The sequence below is a fragment of the Ambystoma mexicanum genome, chromosome 2p (genome assembly GCF_040938575.1).
Source record: "Ambystoma mexicanum isolate Mex_15411 chromosome 2p, UKY_AmexF1_1, whole genome shotgun sequence".
In the NCBI taxonomy this organism is placed as follows: domain Eukaryota; kingdom Metazoa; phylum Chordata; class Amphibia; order Caudata; family Ambystomatidae; genus Ambystoma; species Ambystoma mexicanum.
Genome location: NC_090923.1, coordinates 547,599,059 through 547,615,109, shown reverse-complemented (window position 1 = coordinate 547,615,109; position 16,051 = coordinate 547,599,059). Strand labels below are relative to the sequence as shown.

At 47.2% G+C, this 16,051-nt stretch overlaps 1 protein-coding gene across 1 annotated transcript in view; it reads right to left on the bottom strand.

The window, feature by feature from the left end:
- DNAH1 (dynein axonemal heavy chain 1) overlaps window positions 1-16,051 on the bottom strand; it is a 3,604,831-nt gene that overhangs the window by 2,867,555 nt on the left and 721,225 nt on the right. The window lies entirely within an intron of this gene.

Sequence of the window (16,051 nt, the reverse complement as noted above, 5' to 3'; positions counted from 1 at the left end):
GATTTTGATAACTTGTGTGTGATGTGTCTGCACCACTTTTTCAACAGAACATCACAAATATGTATTACGGACAGGTTGTGGTTTCACTTGAGTGGCGCCAGAAATCATACTGCCCTGCATTTGGAAAAGCTCTGCATTTCTGTTGCATAAGAACACTACACCCAAAGTTCCCATACTTAACTTTTGCACAGACATGCAGAGCTAAACTTCATATGCAAGTAATGGTAGCACATATATGTGGACCTAAATAACATACCTGTCCCAGAGATATTGTACATAGGAGGCAGATTTTATATTTATATGTACTGTGATCAGGGGTCAAGTCCTAAAAATTAAAGTGGGGGGGACTCATCAACAAACGCAATGGGATGCGACGTCGGCAGAAATGTGCATATCAAGGTGAAATATCCACATTTCATTAAATTTACTTTGCATAACCCCCCCAACTTGCACAGGACGAATGGCATTTGCCTTTCATAAAATCAACACACACACACAAAACCAAGAGAGGATATTTTCTTCTGTGTTTTTGAAAACGTTAAAAGGTGTGCATGTTTTAAACTCCAAGAACCAATAAAAATGTTTTCCCTGGAACTTGCTTGACCGAAATGGGACATTGCACCTTTAGTTGTTTTGTTATTTTTCATCAGTGGTGAAGTGTCCGGCCTGCAAACCACTGTGGTTCTATCCCAGGGGTCTGCTTTAATTCATGAATTCAAAGAGGACAGTCAATGTTTCTCATTTTAACTGGGGTGGACCGGGGGAGTGGGGGCGGTGAGTCCACCCTCCGTCCACTCGCGTGTACCCTCGTCTTGAGCCCTGTGATGCTTTTCCCTACTTACATAAAAGAAGGGTTAGAGTTGTACAGTAAAATTATAATTATTATTATTGGAACGGGTGGATCCAAAAGGCTTCCTTTGCTTCTGCTTCTCGTCATGCTTGGAAGAAATTGACTCCAGCTCTTATAAAGTCTGTGTTTATGAGTTAGCCTCTGATGGAAATATGACTTTCATTGAACTTTCTCCTTGAGTCTTTGGATTCAGAATGCAGATCAATAGTTGATGCTCTATTCCAGTGGCTGTTTGTGAGATTCCTACAGTCACTCTTTGGTACTTTTTCAGCAATTAACTGATTTGGAATTCTCGCTCAGAATGTGCCTACTCTTCATCTGTGCGTCACATTGTATTACTTCAATGAACGTTAGACTTAGAATAGACTTTGTTTATCAGCATTACAAATATGCAGGCCGTCGTTTTTCAGCAAATAGTACTCTGCGTCCCAACATGAACCAACTTACTCACAGCATTTGTTAGACGTGGCCTTGTCTTTACTTCAAAGTTTAAAGCATCAAATCTCTTTATTTCAGAACCTACATCGTTGTGTCCTAATTTACAACAGCTTTCTCACCCTTTGGGTTTGGTTCCAATGGCCTCTTTAGGGCTCTTCTGCGATGGGCTTTGTTGCACTGGCGCACCATGCTCACCACTCCTGCTCCTCTATCTGTTTTATATTTTGGACTGAGCAGCATCCCCCACCATTAGCAAGTTTTAGATCTGCATTTCTCTCGTGTTGACTTTCGAAAAACTGTCTGACTCATTTTCTATGGGGGCATAACGGGAATTTATGATTAAGGCTTTCATGGCTTTCATCCACGTCACGCCTCATTTTCAAGCATTTGTATGGCGAAGACGAGGGGCAGAACGCAACTTGCGTTTCCGCAGCTCCCTTCCTCTCCGCCATACAAATGCTCCAGTCTCTGAGCCAGCATGGATTTTCATGCAGGCGCAAATGCTGGCGATCCATATGAGGTCCACTTTCTTTATGCACCAGCATAAAGCAGGCAGACCCCAGAGGGATCCATAACCTGGTCACTTGGCCACTACCTGTACTATAACACATAATGCACATGTATCCCATAACTGCACCTTCCTTATAGCTTTATACAGAATTGTCAGAGTCAGTTTTTTCTTTGTGGTTGAAAAGGCTGCAGGTGTATTACATTTACACCACAATCCGCTCATTCAAATCTACTACATGATTGTCATCACTGCAAAGCACACTTTGGTGAAATTGTTATTCTTCTGCGGCGACCAGCCGACTAAATCACAAATCCTTGCTTCCCCCTTATTTCCAACCAACTCCACTTTATATGTTAGGCCAAAGCTACCCCAACCGCAAATGTCCCTGATCTGCCCGACCTCGCAGGAGATCATGGGCTGGAGGAGTGCCGTTCATGACGGGAGAAGCTGGGCTCTAATATTTTCCTCAAGCCCCCTCGCCGCTGGGCTTCCGCGGGGGCTGGTCCCAGGAGGAGCGAACCCCCCCTCCTCCCCCCCGAATCTTACCAAGCTCACTTTATAGTCTTTACAGTCCAACTGGTCGCTTACATACTGCCCTGCGACTGCAACGGCTGCTATACCTGCAACATTCTCTGTTCCTCCCATGTAGGGTGGGAGTGAGGGAGGAAAATGCTGCCCAGATGCACTGACCCAGGCCGACGGCAGAAAAAAGGGGATATGATGTAACCCATAGGGTGAGCTCGTTTTATTCCCATGAGAGAACAAAGCCATGCATGGCTGGCCCCATCTCTTGTACCCACTTCTTTTCCCCGGCTTACTTGCAGTTTTGCGGGATTCCCCGCACTCCTATGCTGTTTTTGCGGGATTGAGGTTCAGTTTTGCGGGCTTCCGCCCTCTCAATTGAAGGAGGCACAAGGTTAACCTCGGCATTGGCCCATCCATATGAAGGGGAGGACTTTGCCCCCACCTTGTCGTCACTGCCATAACCTGGGCACTTGGCCCCTTCCTGTATGTACTACAACACATAATGCACAGTTATCCCATACCTGCACTTTCCTTATAGCTTTATACAGAATTGTCAGAGTCAGTTGTTGCTTTGTGGTTTAAAAGGCTGCAGGTTTATTACATTTACACCACAATCCGCTCATTCAAATCTACTACATGATTGTCATCACTGCAAAGCACACTTTGGCAAAATTGTTATTCTTGTGCGGCGACCAGCCAACTAAATCACAAATTTGTTGCTTCCTCCTTACTTCGAACCAACTCCACTTTGTTAGGCCAAAATACCCACAACCGCAAATGTCCTCGATCTGCCTGCCCTCGCAGGAGATCATGGGCTGGAGGAGTGCAGTTCATGATGGGGGAAGCTGAGCTCTCATCTTTTCCTCAAGCCCCCTCGCAGCTGGACCTAAGAGGGGGGCTGGTTTCCTATCACGCTCCCTTTATAGTCTTTACAGTCCAACTAGTCACTTACATACTGCCACAGATGGGTCTACGGCCCTCTTTGCCCCCCCCCAGTTGTGACATATCATAATTCCATCAATTTTGTGCTTATGTTCCAGAAGAAAAGATCCATACCGCTCTTTGACAGGTGCACCCCATCTCCAGCATAATATTCTGGTGACTTTAAATTATAATCCTGTGACTGATCTGTGTGAACCCCATGGCCTTGCAAAACTTTGCCATTGCTCCGTTCAACTTCCTTCGAGACTTCTCGATTGTCTGATTTGACTTAGCCCCTCTCCATATGTTCCTCGGTATAATCTCAAACCACATAATTTCGGTGTCTCCCAGGCAGGCACCCAACTTTTGGAAGGTTCCTATAATTTCTCTAAGCAACCTCCCTCTGCCAAGGCTGGTAAGATTGTTGCCAGCCAGGTGTACCAGCAAGACCTCAGGTTTGGTGCACCTCCAATAGCCTCTCAACATGCTCTTCCAGCTGTGCCCATTTCATACCTGGAATTCCCCACCATTCGACCTTTAAGTGTTTTGTGGCCATTAGCTCTATTTGTGTTGTCCACCTTACCTTGGCCCTCATCACAAACGAGTGGCCCACTACCCGCACTGTTCTTCTGCTTCTTCTTGATGCTGTGTATTGGGGAAAGGGAGATGGAGATTATACGATAAGATCTTTCCTGTCACATTTTTCCCAACCTCACATACATCTTAAAACAGTTTTATTTCCAACCCCCTATTCTTGTAATAGCTTCCGGAGGCATGCCAGCGCCCACTGTAGACATGGCGGATCCAATTCTAAAGGAGTGAGTGCCAAAAATGCCTTTGGTTGCCCCTATGTGTTTCAATGCCAAGTCCATCACCCCTTTAAATTGAAACCTGCTCAATGCTGAGCCCTCTACATGTATTAATAGTGGGGCCCAGCCTCAGCCACTGTAACCAAGTAATGGTACTTGGTTGGAGCGGTCATTTCCCCCTAACTTATGGTAGTGGGCTATCATTGTCAAATGGTATGCAGCGCACGCTCTGATCTTGTAATTGCGTCAGGCCCACCCGAAAAAAAGGATCACACTGGCGCCCTTCCCTGTTCCCATTTGTCCTTCCGTGAACCTTATAAATGTGTACCAACAGGCCTAGTACCTCTTTGCCTTATTTGGAGTGAGGGCTCTACCAACAAGGGAGGTCATATCTTCCCAATTGTATACCACATCTGTTCTCTGAATGGGGTCATCCTCTTGCTTGCATCTGGCCTCATCTCTCGGAATTTCCCAAACTGTAAACGAGAGAGAGCGTCAGCCGCTATGTTCTTCACCCCCGGAATGTGTCTTGCCCGCACCTGCGTGTTTAAACTTAATAGGCTTGCTGTCAGTTCCCTGTGTAAGCGTAGCACCCAAACACTGCTTGTGTGTCCCTTGTTTATCACCTGTACCACTGCTAGGTTGTCTGACCATAGAACCACCCTTTTGTTCCTGAGTTGGTCCTCCCAAAGTTTGAAGGCTGCTACGATGGCGAACAGTTCGAAACGTGTTATGTCTACTGTGCGGCCTTCTCTATGCCATTTTTCAGGCTATGGCTGTGTGTAACACTGAATCCCCACCATTGCCCTAAAACCATGCTTGCCAGATGCATCTCTGAAGAGACTTCAGCTTTCGCTGCTTGCCCACTGTTCTCTCCAAAGGAGCATGCTGTTAAATTTGTCCACATTTTTAAATCCTCCTTTATGTCTAAGCCCAGTCGTACGTGCTGCGCTGGATGTTGTAGCCGAGCTGTTTTGATGGGTATGCTCCATGTGAACACTCTTCCTGCTGGTATAACCCTTCCTGCCAAATTCAGCTTTCCTGCCAATGACCGCAGCTCTCTCAGCGTTGCTTTGTTCCTCCCAAACAACAACAACAAAATTATTCCTTTGAGCCTGTGACCTTCTCCCCCCGGTAGTCTAGTCTTGCACTCAACCGTATCTATTTCAATCCCTGAGAATGTGAACCTGTTGTGAGGACCAACTGTTTTCCCCTCTGCCAAAGGCACTCCCAGTTCCTCTGATAAGACGACAAACTGGTCCATTAGGTCTCTGCACTCCTCTGTCCCCTTTTTACGAATGAATAAAAAGTCATCCAGGTAATGCACAACTCTCCCCACCTTTGTCCTCTGCTTCAGAGCTCATTCCAAGAAGGTGCTCATTTTTTCAAACAGAGCACAAGATATTGAATACCCCATTGGCAGGCATTTATCATAATAGTACATCCCCTCAAATGTGAACCCGAGCAGATTGTAATTCCATTGACTGATAGGCAAGAGTCTGAAGGCTGACTATGTCTGCCTTTCCTAGGAGAGCCCCCTTGCCGGTTGCTCTGACCATTTCAACTCTGATCAAACGACACATAAGATCACCCTGCACAACTCCTCGTCTAGGCCGCTATTTACTGATTCCCCAGCCGGGAAAGAGAGATGGTGGATAAAACGAAAGGTTTAAGTTACTTACCTGTAACTATTGTTCTCCAGCATGGGTCTGGAATGGATTCACATGCTCATGAATTTTCCCTGTCAGGCTGGGAATACTGGGTAAATGAAAAAACAGTTTCACTTTCGCTTTAAAACTGTATTTCTCCTCTAAACCAATCACTGTCCTCTGGGTCATACTGCCTCCATCTAATGACAGTCCTCTCCCTAAGCTCCACCCCTGGTGGCCATATTCAGATTTGGTAAGTATGTAAAGGGGCACAGAGGGGAAGGATGGAGGGATCGCATGTGAATCCATGCCAGGCCCATGCTGGAGAACAATAGTTACAGGTAAGTAACTTAAACCTTCCCCAGCATGGGGTCTGGTATGGATTCACATGCTCATGAATAACGATTACACAGCAGTACATATTGTTAGGGAGAATTCTCCAGAATGGCTAATTTCCCTTACCTACTGAGTTCCTCAGCAGCTTTGCTGGATTTCTGGGATTTATTTCTTTCACCTCGTAAGAGTGTGAGCCTTTTTTTCCCCACTCTTGCATGTGTTTTGCTACTTTTTGTGTGATCTTGGGCACTGGATCCTCACCTACTCCAGGGCACCATATTTTTCATGTGTGTTACACAGCACCTTCAGTGCAGTGACACAGGGTTGTCTTTTAGACTTCCCACCGACTCAATTTTCTGGGGCCGACTACTGTCCCCCAGAAAAGGGTAAAGTGCAATTAACTTTACCTTAGTCACTTTAAACCACAGACCCAGTACACCCCCATCTTCGATGGAGTATTGGAAAGGGTTCATTCTTATCCCCTTTTGTCTGTGCCTCTTGGGGCATTGTTTTGCTCCCTTTACATTAAGACTTGGCTGGTGGCAGTGGTATCTACCCAAACCTTTCTACCACGATTATCTTATATAAACGTGGTAATGTTTTAGGCTATTATATTAGCCTCAAACATAAACCTGCTTGACCAAATCTATTTTATTTTGGCTCCGGCCAGGTTTATTCGCCATTTCTTTTTGTTAAAGTCTTTCTCGTGTTTTACTCTGTGCGCAAAACCAGATTTGGTCCCTTTGTTCATCGCTTTTTCGCGGGCTTCTGCACAGAAGCCCTTCTTTAGGCGCCAGAGAGTCTGGGTAGGCAGGATGTGAGGGCGGGGTTTTAGGACTCCTGCCATGGGTTCCCTTGGTAACCCACATCGCACTCCTATCTGATTGGCTAAGGGGACTGTCCTTGCCAGGCCAGCCACCCTGCTGTGTGATTGACAGCCAGGATGTATGAATGTGGGAAAACTGCATAAAAAGCAGGTCTCTGGGACTGGAAGAGCAGAGTCACCAGTGGAACAAAAGAACCAATGAGGAACTGGAAGAAGAGGACCCCTACAACGACTGAACCGGCTGGTGAAGCTCTGCTGCAGGTCTGAATCTCCAGAATCCGACGACAGAGATCATCCTCCAGGAAACTTCTTCTTGAGCTGGTGGGACCAACCAGTTCACCCAAACTGCAAGCCAGGACCCCTCCTCTGGTAAAATTCGCTGTATAAAGCAACAGTGGGCCGTATAACCAGGAAGGTCGGACCCTGCTTGTGTTTTAATGAGCGCACCTTTTATTTGTTGTTTGGCGCTGCTGCTGGTTTCTTCCCTGGGTAGTGCAGGACCCTCCAGTCTTCCTACTTCTGATCAGTCCGACAGTCGCTTCAGGAACCGTGAGCCTGCAGGAGCTACCAAGAAGGTCTGCCTCAGCTACAGCCCCCTCTCCGTTTTAAGGTACTGTGCAAATCCGGTTGTGTGTTTCGTTCAGCCGCAGTGAAAGTGTTTGAAATCTTTCTCCAATCCGAGGGCTTGTCCTTCTCTTCTCTTTGAACTAACTTTTCTACCAACCAACCACGTCCAGAAACCGTGCCACAAACATTACCGCGAACTACCCTGAACTGTATTATCTTGAGCAAAAGACTTTGAACCATTGACTTTAGCCCGAAGCCTTTTCTATCTGATTTTATCATTGTAGTCTCTCTTGTTCACTTGCTTTGAGAACTCACCTGTTGGTGTGGCTCCATTTCTGTTAACTTCTGTCTTTCCCTCCCTTTTACATTGCTGGAGTGTCACTTTGCTCCCACTTCATTTTGTGAGCTTAACTTGACTGGAATTTAAGGGAAGCTGTGTGGTGTATTAAGAGTGTGATTTTTAAATTGCTTAGAAAGGTGTAATGTTATACAACTGAAGAGTGAAATAAATGTATATTCTTTTACTTGAAAACCTTGAGTCAGTGTTTGCCTGAATCATAGTAATTGCTGGCCTTTGTGTAACTATTTGATACTGCTCACTTACTCTTGAGATAAGTCTGGCTGCTCTGCTACTGCTACCACTTTAACTGTGTACTACAGGCTTGTACCAAAGGTCAAATTGTACTGTCACTTGTAGTCTTAACTGTGTGTGGTGTTCCCAAAGGGTACTGCATATAATTCTGCCTAAAACACATACACAACCACAGGAGATGGCAAGGCTCAACAGAAGCAATAAACATCTCTGCAACAGACTCAACTCAATTGAACAGGTTGTGTAGCACCGCTTGGCCAACTCGGGACTCCTCCCTGGAACCCCTCTCGATGCAGTAGAACCTTGTTAAGGTGTGCATGGATCTCCACGTAGCAGCCCTGCAAGGGCACACCAGAGAGAAACGCAGTCGTTGCTGCGATGGCACTGGTTGAGTGGGCTCTCGGCTGACCCGGCAGTGGCCTGCTAGCCAGTTGAAGACCGTGCATCATGCCACCGGAGAGCCACCTGGAGATGGAAGCCTTCAACAAGGCCTTTCTGTGATTCACAGGTCCAAAATTGATGAATAGCTGTCTTCCGAAAGCTCTTTGTGCATGCCACGTAAAACTTTAAGGCATGAGCAACGTCCAGCAAATGCAGGGTCCTCTCCGCTGGCAACGACGGATTCGGGAAGAAGACAAGCAACACCAAAGGCTTGTTGAGGTGGAACTCAGACTGCACTTTCGGCTTAAAGGTGGGGTGTGTACGCAGTACTACCCTTGAAGCATGGAAAAACGAGCACGGCTGTTTGAACGGCAGGGCCTGGTTCTCCCCGACCCGCCTAGTCCGAGGGGATAGCCACGAGGAACACTGTCTGCCACAATAGAAACTTGAGCAGGGTCTGAGGCATCAGCTCAAAGGCCCCCTCCCCCGCACGAGTTTAGTCAAAACCACATTGAGCTCCCAAGCCGGGACAGCAGCTTTCACCGGCAGAAAAGTCCTGAAGAGTCCTTTGAGGAACTCCTTCACAAGTCTGTGCGACCACAGAGAAGGCCTACCCAGTGCCCTGGTTTATCAGATATGGCAGCCACCTGGTAGGTGCACCTACCTTGATAGATGCATGAGCCAGTTCAGCCTTGGCCAAGGAAAGCAGGTCTGGTAGGAGCTGTAGGGATGTGACAAGCAGAGGGGTAATCTTCTGAACCCGGTACCACACAGAGAAACGCATCCACTTATGGCCGTAGCACGTCAACGCTGAAGAGGCCTCTGGTCCTGGCCAGGATGTCCGTACACTCTGCAGGTAAAGAATAATGTCCAAAATTCTAGGGATGCAGGAGCTAGGCCCTGAGGTTCAGCGACGCTGGGTCGTTCTGCTGAATTGCTCCTACTTCTCTGGACTAGTGGACGGTACCGCTGACAGATAGAGCAGCTCTGGATACAAGATTTGCCGCAGCCACGGTGGAGGGACGAGTATCATCCTGCAGTGTCACTGTCGGAGTTTGTTGATCATTCGTCGCAGGAGTGGTTGTGGAGGAAAAGCCTGTAGGAAAAGTCCCTCCCACAGGAACGAGAATGCATCCCCCATGCTCCTCAGCTGCGGAAACCTGCTGGTAAACTTGTGACACTTAGAATTTGTCGCCATCGCTAAAAGGTCCATCTGGGGTTGACCCCATTTCGTGGAATAGAAGATCCACCTGGTCCTGGCGAAGCTCCCATTCGTAGCAAGAATGTAGCTCAATGCTGAGCAAGTCTGCAATGGTGTTTTTGGTGCTCGCCAGGAGAAAAGGGACGAGAAACATGTCCTGAAGAATGGACCAGTGCCACAGATCCTGGGCCTCTCTGGAGAGCGTGTCCCCACCCTGATCCACAGCTCACCTTGTTTTCTTGGATAGTGTGCTCTCCGTCCTGCTTTCAGCGCAGGGGCGGGTTGATCGATGCAGGCTCATTGCTGCCTAGTTACTTCACTGGCAAGAGTCCAACAGGTAAGTATAATGAGTCTTTTGAACAGTTCCCTAACTTTGTTCCTTTCCTTCCTTAGATGATGACTGGCGTCCGGGGATGGAGGCGTGCTGCTGAGATGAGTAGTACTGAAGGTGAGTGAGAGCGCGATGCACGATGCACCCCTTTCGTATTTGTATTGAACTGAGTTCTTTTTCTGTGTCTTTTAGGTGCCGCAACGTTTTCAGCGTGGATGCCGGTTATGAAGAACAAATGCGGTGAGTAAACACGGTATGCAGCGCCTCTAGATGTTTCCACGCTAACCTGGAGTGTCTTTTCCCTCTTGCAGATGGATGAGAAGTTCCGGAGACAGAGTTCCCCCAGAGCAGCTGGGATTCAGTTAAGCGTTTGAAGCTCATACAGATTTGCAGAATGCTTACTAATGCCTTTTTTCTGTTCTTTTCCCTTTTCCTTAGGAAGCGGCGTGCCGGGATGGGAATGACAACGCCGAAGATGCCCGCAGAACAGAAGGAGCGATGAATGATGGGCGGAAGCACCGCAAGGTAAGGCTGTTCCTAACGGTGTTCTTGTTCTTGCAGGATCTGAGCGCAGAAGAAAGATGCAGGCCTACTGGAGACCGATCCGAACACGGTGAGTGTCACGCTGCAGGTGCAGAAAACGCAAACCATGTTTCTCAGCCTGGGCGTGGCTTAAATAGTCTCTGGGTATCCCAGGTGTGTCTGGGCTGAACCACACCCAAAAGACTAGACTGCACATGCAGTTCTGGGAACCGAAATATGTGGGGGCATCCATCTTGTCTCCATCAATGCACTACAAGTCAATCCCCAATGTTATCCTATGGGAGTGAGTGAGTGAGTCTGGTGCCACAAGCGCCAAGTCTGACTCCAAGTGGGTCTTTGGAGGGATGGATAGGCCCTTGAGGGCCATGTAGGTGATCGTGGCCTGGCTCCAGCCTGACATCTTGGAGGGATGGGGACATGAGGGGCAGGAATCATGACAGTTATTGCACTTTCTGACATCATGCCACCCCTCACAAGGAACCATAGAGATTGCAATTGTTGTTAAAATTTGCCCAAAACAATTAATTTTGGCACATGTATCTGTTCACTGTATTATATATGTTGTATGTATTTTATTGAATGTCCTATGTTCCTCCATTATGTATATATGACATATGCTCTGATGCATTAAAATTGAATTGCATGCAGCAGTCATTGCCACCATTTGTTTGTTGAATAACTGTCAGGGGTAGTGTTTGTCCCTTTGTGTGTTCCTTTAACCTTGTTCAACTGTATTATTTAAGCCGTTTAGATAATACTCTTCCCCATAGCGTCCAGCTTCCTCCCCTCCTGGTCCGGGGTACCAGTGACTAGGACGACGGATTTACAGAGCGTTTCCTGGCCAAGGCTTAGCCCACAGTCAGGTGAAGGTTGAGACCTCAGGCATTTGGGGGCCCGAGTCCGGGACTATGTATTCTTTGAGCTTGGGTGGGGCAGTGCGCAGATTCTTCAACATTGCTAGGCCATCATCCCAGATATCGTCCAAAAAAAGGAACGGACATTATGGTCCTCCGTCTGGACTTGCCACGTTGATAAAGGAATTCTTCCCTTTTCCTTCTCCTCAGGCACCAGTTGAAAAAGTTCAGAGGCCCTGGACCTCACTAAATGAAAGGAGCTGACCTCGTCCGATGGAGAGGCCCTGTGCGGATCATCCACGCCTTCTGGCTCTCCGTCCGTTGGCACTAAGTCGTCGGCCTCATCGGTATCCGTCGCCGTAGCTGCCATTTCCGTGTCCGTGTGCATGGCAAGATCCCCTGTTGGGGTCAAATCCTGAAGTGGTGGTAGTGTTGGTGTCGGTTGGTGCCTTGGACCACCAGGACCCTTTCACTTGTTTTTGCGCCTAGAAGGACTTCCGGGAAGCGGCCTTGGAGGACTTCCAGATGGAGCAGGGCCTGTTGTAGGCAGAAGTCTTTGCTGAGTTTCTGATACCAGCGTGTGCAGCGTGGTACGAATGTCCAATGAAACGTCCCTGGGTTGAGGTGTAGAAGGATTTAGAGGGTGAAGCTCTGGGCTGGTACACCCCTTCTGGAGAGGTAGGTGATCGGGTGAACTCCATGGCAACCCATCTTCCAACAAGGGTCCCTGGCCCCCTTCGTGGTCTGAATAGTAGCACTCGGGCAAGTCGTCATCCTCATCGGAGCTAGTATAGACGTGCCCGGGCACACTTGGTTCAGCTCCTTGCTCTGTACCCTTCCTGTTTTTTTTTTCTCACCAAAACCCTGGAAGTTACCTCACACCATTGTCAGTAAGCACACCCGCGGATTAGCCATCGCTGTGACTGTGGGCACCAGCTTTGTGGTCTATCCTCCTTTTGAAGAAGTAGTTTTTGATGTGGCCGTTGATTACGTAGTTCATGATGGTATTGTCTTGGCTGTTTGAGGTGCTGATGGAGGCAGAGAAGAGCCCACCTTAGATTTCCCCTTCATCGTTTTGTCCGCCAATGACAAGCAGAGTTTAGAAGGGGGTCAAGGACTTTCACTTTGAGTGTGCGGCCCTGGCCGGCAGGCACACTGTGGATGCGGTCAGTGATGGCAATCGTGACCTTCCCGAGCCAGGACCCGCAGCAGCGGTGAACCCAGTGGGATCCATGGCGAGCGCCCTTACCTTCTTTTCGACCCCCTGCGGATGGGGCATCCTCAAAGGACCTCAACCTCTTATCTGGGGAAGTTGGATCGAGGAACCTTGCTTCCTTCCTCATCATGGTCCGGAGGCAGACAAAGACAACTGTGGGGTCGATCTTCCACGAAAACGTTCCTTAGTCCACATTTCACAACGAGTTTGAAGAGGCATCTCTTCTCCTCAGTCATGGTGAAAAAGCTGCAAAGTAGGCCTAAGCCTGGGCCTTCCGATGAAAGATCCTCGATGTATTTTAATCTTCACCGACAGCAGATCCTCGCTGCAGATAGTCAACCTCCGATCGAACAATAAATCCCCCAAAAAATAGATCAAAACTAAACTAAAAATATTAGGAAAAAAGCTTGGAAGGTGCTAAGAGGACTCCCAACAATGATGCGTGCAGTAAAATTCTGAAGATGAAGATGAGGAATACGTCGGAGGACACAATCCCTTCGAAATACAGTTTTAAAGCAAAAGTGAAACTTTTTTCTTTTACCGAGGATTCCCAGCCTAACAACAGGGAATATTTATGACATGCGAATCCATGACAGACCCCATGCTGGAAAAATGCCCTTTCTCCTTCTTCGGTACTATGCCGAGAGGGGAAATATTTCCATTATACATGGGAGCCACGGAAAATGGACCCGCTTACTCTGCCTAGTAATAATTCTTTAGCAATCTTTTGTCTTACCACCTCTGGTTGTGTTTTGGCGGATTTAAGGTTCTCGGCCTCGCTGCCCCAATGGACCCAGAGTAAGGAATATTAAAACCTCTTGGGAAACCTTCCCAAAATACCTTTGCGTCTGTGAGGTTGTGGTAAAAATTTAGAAGCAGGAGTGTTCTGTTTGTTATCGGGGAGGGCAGTGCCATGGGGTTTCCTAACAGGGTCTGATTAATTGAACACGAGTGACTCCTTTTGCTTTGTGCCAGAGGTCATCTTTGCAGCTATGCAGGAGCCTGTGCTGTGTGCACCTGAACACTAAGTACATGCATGTTTAGATCTGCATGTCTTGCCAACAGGGCAAAACCCTTGTTCGAATTTCCAGCATGTGGCTTGCTCCCCCTGCTGATAGCCGGACCTATTATTCCAGGAAGAGCACCCACGAAAGAACCCCCTTCTATCACCATACGCCCATTTCTCCTCCTTATAACAGGGTTTCTCAGACTGTGTTCTGTTCCCAAACTCCTTAGCGGCAACCAAATTTTCTATAAATCCTGTGACGTCCACATCGGCCCAGACCACTGGGGGCAAAATCTGCATTTTTAATCTGAACCCTCTGTCGTACTTGAGCCATGCATCCCCCGTAAGGTAAATAAGCAAAATGTATGTATTGCTCATAAACCCATAGTGCTCCAGTGTCCCCAGTATATATCTCCACAATGATGGATGCCAGCATCCTGAAACCCACTAGCCAGTTCTGTATAGTTTCTTCCTTTTTTACCATGTCTCTCTCCTTTTTTCCCTTATCCTTCTCTGACAACTGCCTTGTATCTAGCCTGTTTGCTCTAGTTCAAGGAGGGAGAGAATGTCAATGAATGTCAATGAACTCTTTCTGCCAAATCCTTTCCTTAATGTGAATCGGGATGTGCCACACCAAGGCGTTCCATTTCGTCCTTAGGTGTTCCAAACCCCAGCATACACCTTCCATAAACTGTGCCACTGCTGACACTGCCCCATTGACCTTGGCTGCTGCCTGGCATCATCTCAAATTATTGTAAGAGTTGCACCTCCCCATGTGCTGCTGACTTGACATAGTGGCGCTGCCCCCATTCTGGTCAACCCCCAATGGTGTCTCTCCCTGCTGGGTAACTGACATTTCCCGCAAATGATTAAAAGCATTAACATTGCCACACAAAAGTTGCACACTGCTTGCAAGCACTGCATTATGATACCGTTCATTTGCTAACAGGAAGCAGGTCCCTCCGATACCTCCGCTGCCGTGATGGATACCAGAATATTTATAAAACCTAGAGACAGAAATAGCTTGCTACTGGCGACTGCTTTTCATCCTAAACGCACCATTGACAGTGTGTCATTAAGTCAGTTTCTGAGATATAGGAGGAATATCTCCAATGAAAATTAAATACAAGAAAAGAGTTGTATTACTGCAGAAAATGTTTTTGGAGAGGGGATACAAAACTGATGCCATTCAGGAGCCAGCAGGGAAAAACTGACCAATCCTTGGTATACGTTACAACGCATTCCACACAGAGTAACAGGATAAAGATTAGGCACAACTTGTCCATGATGCAAATGGACGCGATATTGAACAAGTTGTTTCCAGAACAACCTACCTTTGCATATAGGAACAGCAAGGCTCTCTGAAACACGCTGGTGAGAGCAGAACTGCCGTCCAAGAAGGAACTTTACAGTAATGCCATCAAGGGCAATAAAATTAGACACCCACACTCTGGGAATACTATAGAGCACAAACATTCATCACGTGTGATTCCACGAATGTGGTATATGCCCTGGAGTGTCCGTGTGGTCTCTACTACGTAAGCATGACAATGCGCAAGGCTAAAACGAGATGGCCTGATCACAAGTCCAATATACGGACGGAAAACATTAAATCCCTGGTAGTCACACATTTTATAGAAGCCAGGCATAGTGTTGCTCAATTGAAATGTGTAATCCTGGAACAGGTGACAGTGGGTACCAGGGGGGGTGATTTACATAAGCTTCTCCAGAAAGAGATCTCGTGCAGAGAGAGACTGGACTCACTGAGCCCGCGTGAAATGAATTGTGAATATGATTTAATGTGTTTTGTTAAGAGATCTGAATAATCAATGCTGTGTTGTATCGGGATATTGTACTGAGAGGTTTCCATTTGTAAACTACATAACGGTTGGGAAGAGTTGATTTCTGAGTTCACAGTGTTGCAACAAGAATGTGATCGGTCAGGCATTGCCGACAGGTTGAGACAATTTGTACAACAGGTACAGAGTGTTGTAAATAACTGAACACACCTGCTAGAATGTGAGCTGACTTGTATTAGTGAAGCCAGAGAGGTATGTTATGTGCTACTGAATTTTATCTATCCATTACGATTAATGCATGTTTTGACATCTTACTTGATTTACTGTAATGGTTGACTTTGGATATTTTACTTGTAAGGTGCAATCGAATTGGACCTTTTTAGCCTCTATATGATGGATTCTGCCAGCCACGCGGGGGTGGAGTTTAGTTACAGGATGGACGCTGCCCTACTGGTACACAGTTATGTACCGATCCTCTAATTTTGTCTGCACGGAGGCAGGGCACCAGGCCATTACTTGCAGCCGCGATGCCCTGCCCCCTGCGTGAGTGAATCAACGAATTGGGAGGTTCCCAGTAATTGCTAGTAACAGCTTAAACCCTCACAGGCAAAAAACACACCTCGTGAGTATGATGCTTATGGAACAATTTTATAATACAAGTGAGGTTGTGTGATTTACCCAAAAGGACAAGATCAT